The sequence below is a fragment of the Papaver somniferum genome, unplaced genomic scaffold (assembly GCF_003573695.1).
Source record: "Papaver somniferum cultivar HN1 unplaced genomic scaffold, ASM357369v1 unplaced-scaffold_19, whole genome shotgun sequence".
Taxonomy (NCBI): domain Eukaryota; kingdom Viridiplantae; phylum Streptophyta; class Magnoliopsida; order Ranunculales; family Papaveraceae; genus Papaver; species Papaver somniferum.
Genome location: NW_020628818.1, coordinates 18,321,144 through 18,327,908, shown reverse-complemented (window position 1 = coordinate 18,327,908; position 6,765 = coordinate 18,321,144). Strand labels below are relative to the sequence as shown.

Here is a 6,765-nt window from a genome sequence, read left to right as displayed (position 1 = left end):
GGAAATAGCCTGACTATTTTCTTGTCCTATCCTGTTACTAGCTTGTAGACTCTGTTCTACGGATAAAATTTTGCAGTTTGCTGAGTTAACAAGGCGAGAGATTCCTCTAAACTTAGGATTTTCTTATCTGACTGATTCTGAAACTGAGCTAGTCCTGAAGGATTCTTAGTATAGCCAAAACCTGGGGGAGCATTAGAATTACTAAACTGACCTTGACTTTGGCCCTTAGACCACGAAAGGTTCGGATGGTTTCTCCAACCAGGATTATAGGTTTCTGAATATGGGTCAATCTTTTGACGGTTATCAAATCTAGTGTTATTATAAAGAGCATTGGCCTGCTCTTCAATATTCTGGCCTTCCCAAAAAGGCTCCACTCTACCACTAGTCTGGCCCACTTCTAAGGCTTCTAACCTTTTTGCTATAGCACAATTTTGGCATCTGATTCATAGCCTCCTTCTACCCTATTAACGTTTCCTCTACTTAAAAGAATTGTTTTCTGGGGTGCCCTACTATTTTCCCATTGCTGGGTTTTTTCGGCGATTTCATTAAAAAATTCCATCGCCGCATCAACAGTTTGGTTTTCAAATCCACCAGTGCATAGAGACTCAACCATGGTCGTTGTGGAATAATCTAAACCCTCATAAAGGATCTGAACTAGCCTAACCTTTTCTAAACCATGATGAGGACACTGGGATAATAAATCATTGAACCTTTCCAAATACCTATATAAAGATTCTCCCTCTTGTTGTGAAAATGTGCATATTTGCGTCCTAATAGACGATGTTTTGTGCCTAGGGAAAAACTTATTGAAAAAGGCAGATGTAAGTTGTTCATATGTCTCAATTGACTCGGAGTCCAAACTATACAGCCACGACTTGGCCTTATCTTTCAGGGAAAATGGGAATAACCTAAGTTTCAAAGCATCATCATCTAAGCCTCTAATTCTTAGAGTACTACAAATTTCCTCAAAATCCCTAACATGGTAATAAGGGTTTTCATTTTCTTTCCCTAAAAAGATTGGGAGCATCTGTAAGGTCCCAGGTTTCAGTTCATAGGGTGCCTCCGTTTCAGCTAACTTAATACACGAAGGACGGGTAGTCCTAGTTGGATTCAACAAAGCTTTCAAAGTTGCCATTTCTGGCGCTATCGGAGCAACAGGATTCTCTCCTCAGTCAAAGAACGTTCAAAAACAGACTCTTCAAAAGCCGGACTTTCTAGATTAAGGTAATCGAGACGCTTCGAACTACTAGGTTTCTCTTTAACAAATCTACCTAGTGCGTCTCTTTTACGTTCAGGCATATATAGAATTTTCTAAATTGGAAGGGTAAGCAAACACAGATCAAGGCCGACTCAACCAAATCAAACCTATTGATTTCTAGCAAACAAAAAGCATGATGGCTCCACTTAGATTGTTTCTAGACCAGCTTCTAATCCTTCGAACGGGAATTCGTTACAATTTAAGCAAACCCCTCTGGAATCAATCCGAGTTAACGTAAGTTGAATAGAGGCGAGGGAAGCTCGGTGGAGCTTTGATACCCAAGGCCTCACCGGTATTAGAAGGCGGCGCAGTCACGCATTCAACTTACAGAAACCGTCAAGAACTTCCAAGTACGCTTAAAAGAGTAACCAATATTTTTCGAATGACTTTCCTATTAAGCTCGTTACCCTATTGGTCTCGTTCTAGTCAAAATCTTAGGCTTAGTTTCGCGTAGGTTACGTGTTCCTAAAGCGGGCAAGAAGAGAACGGTGATGAAATCCGAACCCTTATCTTGTATGGCCAGGCCTTGCCCTTTACTAGAAAAATAAATGTCCGTATTCAGTCCTCAACATATATGCACACGAAGGAGTCCAATAACTCGCTGACAGGGGATTCACGAGTGTTTAGAATCTTACCTCCCGTTCCAGACGGGGGATGAATCGGTTGTAGTCGACTTGGGCCACTGACTCCGATGTCTAGTGTACGAACCCAAGGTGCAGAGACAATATCGTAATTGTCATCCTTCTCTGCAAAAAATTTATATTTAAAGTATCCTTCCGTAAGGTAATAAAAAAAATAATGTCCCAAAGTCCAAAAGTCCAAAAAAATAAAGAAAACTTACAAAAATAATAAACCCTAATACAGTTTTTTTTTTTAAATAAAATAAACAAACCCTAAATAAAATTGTCTTCTTTTCTGTTCTTTTTGCTTTAATCTTTAGCTCCAAGTCTTTATGAAATCACCAAACTCCTTGGCTCAATTTTCTTTATGATCCAGAACCTGTAGACACAAGATAAATACCCAAAAACATAAAAAAGGACAAAAATAATAATAAAATAAAATAAATAAAATAAAATAAATCTAAAACCCTAAAAACAAGTCCGCGTCGGCGGCGCCAAAAATTGATGTGATTTGTAGATAGTGGTAAAAGTGGTTCGATTCTCAGACTTGTGAAGGATATTAATTAGACTTAAATTCTAATATTAAAATAACAAAAAAAAACTCACTAAAATTTTTAGCAAACTCAATCAAAGATGATAACAATATTAAAAGAAACACTGAGGCTAAGATTCCACTATTTTCCAAGTTCAAAGTGATTAAACCAATACTTATATTTATGCAATTTTCTCGTTTAATTTGATTCTAAATTATTGTAACAAGTAGATTTTCAAAAGTAATAATTGTAAATACCAAGTATGAAGCATCAAAGTCTTAAAACTAAGCATACTCCATCAAAATAGATCACAATCACTCAAATAAAAATCATATTCAATAATAGTTCAAGGCAAATAATCATATAATTATTGCAAATAAAAAGATAAAATATAATATACCACTTTTTGTTGGAAAAATAGCTTCCTCTACCGCCTCAGCAATGGGGTTTAGCTCCTTATATTAATCATGATCTCAAAATATGTGTTTGTTGCTCAAAAGATGATTAAAAGAGTGAAAAGTAATAACACAGACTGTTTGCAACAGTGTATTGGTGTTGCAAAACAGCTGTTACAATGGAACTGTTACAGAAAACTGTTGTAAGTACTTTTGCTTTGTCGCTAATTTTAAGACCCTTGAATACGACTGCCCTGCACAGCTTAATGTTCTTCAGCTTTTAAACAACGATACTATTCTGCGACAGTTTCCCGTGCGTCAATGTTCTTCGCGTTCTTCCTCTTCAGCAGTAGCAGCAGCAGAAACAGAGTTTGGTAAAACTCTGATTTCTTCTTCTCTGGCTCTCCTTAGGTTCCCAAACTCTCGAAACCTCTTCTATATGACCCAAGACATCTATTTATATCAAAAATACCGATTAAATCTCTCCAAAATCTTCCAAAATCTCTTTCCTTCTCTTCACGGCCAAGTTGCGGAAATTTCTTGTTTTAGAATTTCTACGCGTTTCTGAGCTTTCCTGTTTTTTTTCTAAACTCTTCCTTAGATAGATACAAATCTTTGGGAAGGTTTACAACACTTTAATCTCTCTAAAATTCCCTAAAACAGGTCACACACGTGACTTTCCATATTTTCTGTTGTGAGAAAAATCCGTCGATTGAGCCCAGTCTAATCGATTTAAACACCCATATCAGATTCCTAGACCCATAAGGAGTCTATCCTATGAAAATCAGAGGTTTAATCGACCTCAAACTCCTCCAAATCACGATTGCCAAAACTGTTCTTCACTGCACCTATTTTCCCGCCAAAACCTGGTTTTTGAAATGTTGAAGATGGTTGACCCTTATCCATGGTAGGGGTGCGATTAGCAACTACCTGGAAATGGGATGCCCCTTAGTAATTAGGTTACCCCTTATCCAAATTGAGAGTCTGAATAGCAAATGTCCTTCGGGTGCTTTCCGACAACTTTTCGAGCCAATTTTTTCCAAACCTACAAATAAATAAAACACCACAATAAGTACAAAAAATATATAGAATCGAGACAAATCGGACACAAAAATGTGTCTATCACATCACAGTATGCGTACTTAGTGTACAAACTGTGTTGGTATGAATCAGGTCCGAAAACCAAGTTTGCATACCCGTATGCAACTGTTTTAATTGAGAAAGTCTGGGAACCAAGTTTGCATACCCTTTTGTAACGGTTCTACCTGAGTTAGGTCCGTAATAACAGTTTGCATACCCGTTTGCAAACTGTTGGTCAAAACCAAGCTCGGAACTTAAGTATGCATACCCTTTTGCGATCTTAAGTGGTTCAAGTTCTAAAATCGGATAAGTATGTTTCCATAATCATGAAAAAATACATTTATATATTAACGAATGCAAACTGTGGCTTAATGTTCATAAATTGATTCTTGTATAAGTACTTTGTACGATTACAAATCAATCGGATTTTGCTTCAATTGGATCATATATACTTATATGTGATTGTCAACAATTGAACAACTCTATGAAACACAGTTAGATTCATTTGATTATATTTCATGATTGATTGACCATCATAGTTGATCTAGATGTGTTTGGTGAATATGATTAAGACTAAAGTGTTCATATGGCTAATTTTAGTTAACATTATTGAGCCAACTCAATATACACGTTTAGATATGGTTACCCACGTCTAAATGAAAGTATATTTCATTTATATGTGACAAGCTAAGACCATCTAACAATGGAGACATATTTCTTTGGTTTCAATCAAACTTAGCTTGTATCTTAAATCATATTTACATCTAACGTTGAATATAGAATGCTTTGTTTCTAAGCTAACTTCGTGATAGACACATTTATGTGTCTATTTTCATCTCTTTTGTGTATTTTGTTAGTACTCGTTTTCGTCCTTATTATGGTGTTTTGTATGTTTGTAGGTATTTTTTTGGAAATAAATAATTTTGGAAAAATCGGCTCGAAAAATTATGCGGAGCATCCCCGGAGGACATTTGTTATTCGGACTCTCTGCTTTGGATAAGGGGCACCCACTTGATAAGGGGTGACCACTTGCTATTCGCACCCCTGAACTGGATAGGGGGAGGTTATCTTCTTTGTTTGAATTTGGTTTTGGCGGGAACACTTAATGCAGACGCTGTTGATTTGGGTCGGATTGTTGGAGGGGTTTCAGCGAGATTCAATCGCTAGAAACGGTTGGGCTGGGCCTGAATACACTAGACAGGGTATATGCAAGCGATTTTATCGAGTAACTTGGGCCAGAAATCCGAGTTTGGAAGTAAACAGGGGACCGAGATATTTTAGAAGATTATGTTAATTACGGAAGCTGTGTGAAGATTGGGAGAAGATATTTGGGAAGATATTCTCTCATGATATTATACGAACAATTTAAGACAATCCAGAGACGCGTAAAAGAGTTAAACATGGAAGAAAATCCCATATCCTGCATGAAATACAAAGAAAATATTCCCGACGTTAATGGAGATTTCTGGGAGTTATTGTGAAGATTTGAAGGCATTAAACAGTATATAAAGGCTCTTTGGGTCAGCTACGAATGGGAGAGAGAATTGGGAGAGGTTTAGAGCACTACAGAGCAAGAAAATTGAAGTTGCAGAGATTCTGGTTCTGCTGCTGCTGCTGCTCGAGGAGGAGGAAGAAGAGGAAGAAGAGACTACCAAAGGCAGTCGTTTACCAACAAAGACAACGACTGTCGTTCGTGGGTCATAGTTTTTCAACGACAACATCACTTTATCTCTATCGTTGATTCTGGACGCCTTCTGTGGGTCGCAGAATCCTGTTTTATATCATTTTCTTGTCTTTCTCTTCATTGTAAAACACTTTTGTGCATCAATGAAATATTTTGAGAGGTTTTCCAACATGATGAGCGGCTAAAATACCTGGTGATTGAGGCAATTGAGGATCTATTCACTCATGTTTGATTGGTAATATTTTTATTTAGAATTTCGTTAATTATTTGTTTTATTTAATTCACTTGGATAAAAATATAAAAAAAAGGGATAAAATGATTTTCTTAATTATTTGTGAATCAGTTTGATGTTTTATGCTTAGAATATATTCTTTGATAAATCATGCTTAAGGATTACAACTTAATATTTGGACACCTTTTAAATTAAAAAGTGATTTAATAAGAAAAAGAACTTAATAATAATTTCTGAAATATTATTTATAACCAATCAACTTGAAGTAATAGTGAATCCTGAGCCTTCATCTTTCTAAAATATTGACATTACTATTAATTTCCTTCATTTATTTATTTGTTTAAATCTTAAAAAAAAAGAGTTACCTTCACAAGTTCGAAAAGAACCCAGTTTTCACCACTATCTACAACAACATTTGAAAAAAACATCAAATTTTTGGCGCCGCCGACGCGGACCTGTGCTTAGGTAGATTTTTTTTTTTTAGGTTTATTATTTTTTTTCCTTTTTACGTTTCTTTTTGTCTTTGATTTGCAGGTTCGAAGTGGAATACTAAGGACTTGGGAACAAAAAGCTTAAATCTAAAAGCTAAAAGAGAAGAAAAAAAGACATAATTTTTTTTGTAGGATTTAATTTTTATTATTATTTTTTTTTGTATATAGCTTTTATTTATTTTTTTTAGAATTTGTAAGTAGGCTTTATTTTTCATAATTTTTGTAATTTTTGGACTTTTTATTTGGACTTTATTCTGGACAATTGGACTTTTTTTTTTTTTAAACCCTACGGAAGGGTACCCTTAAATACAAACTGTTTGCAGGGAAGGACGACGATTACTATATCGTCTCGGCCCCTTGGGTTCGCACACGGCATAGGAGTCGTGGCCCGAGTCGACGACAACGGCTCATCCCCCGTCTGGTACGGGAGGTAAGTCCAATCGAAACACTCACGATTCTCCTGTAAGCGAGT

At 36.1% G+C, this 6,765-nt stretch overlaps 1 pseudogene; it reads left to right on the top strand.

Annotated features, from left to right (window-relative positions):
• The first annotated feature begins 671 nt into the window (after positions 1–671).
• Positions 672–771, top strand: LOC113339124 (annotated as a pseudogene).
• The last annotated feature ends 5,994 nt before the right edge of the window (positions 772–6,765 follow it).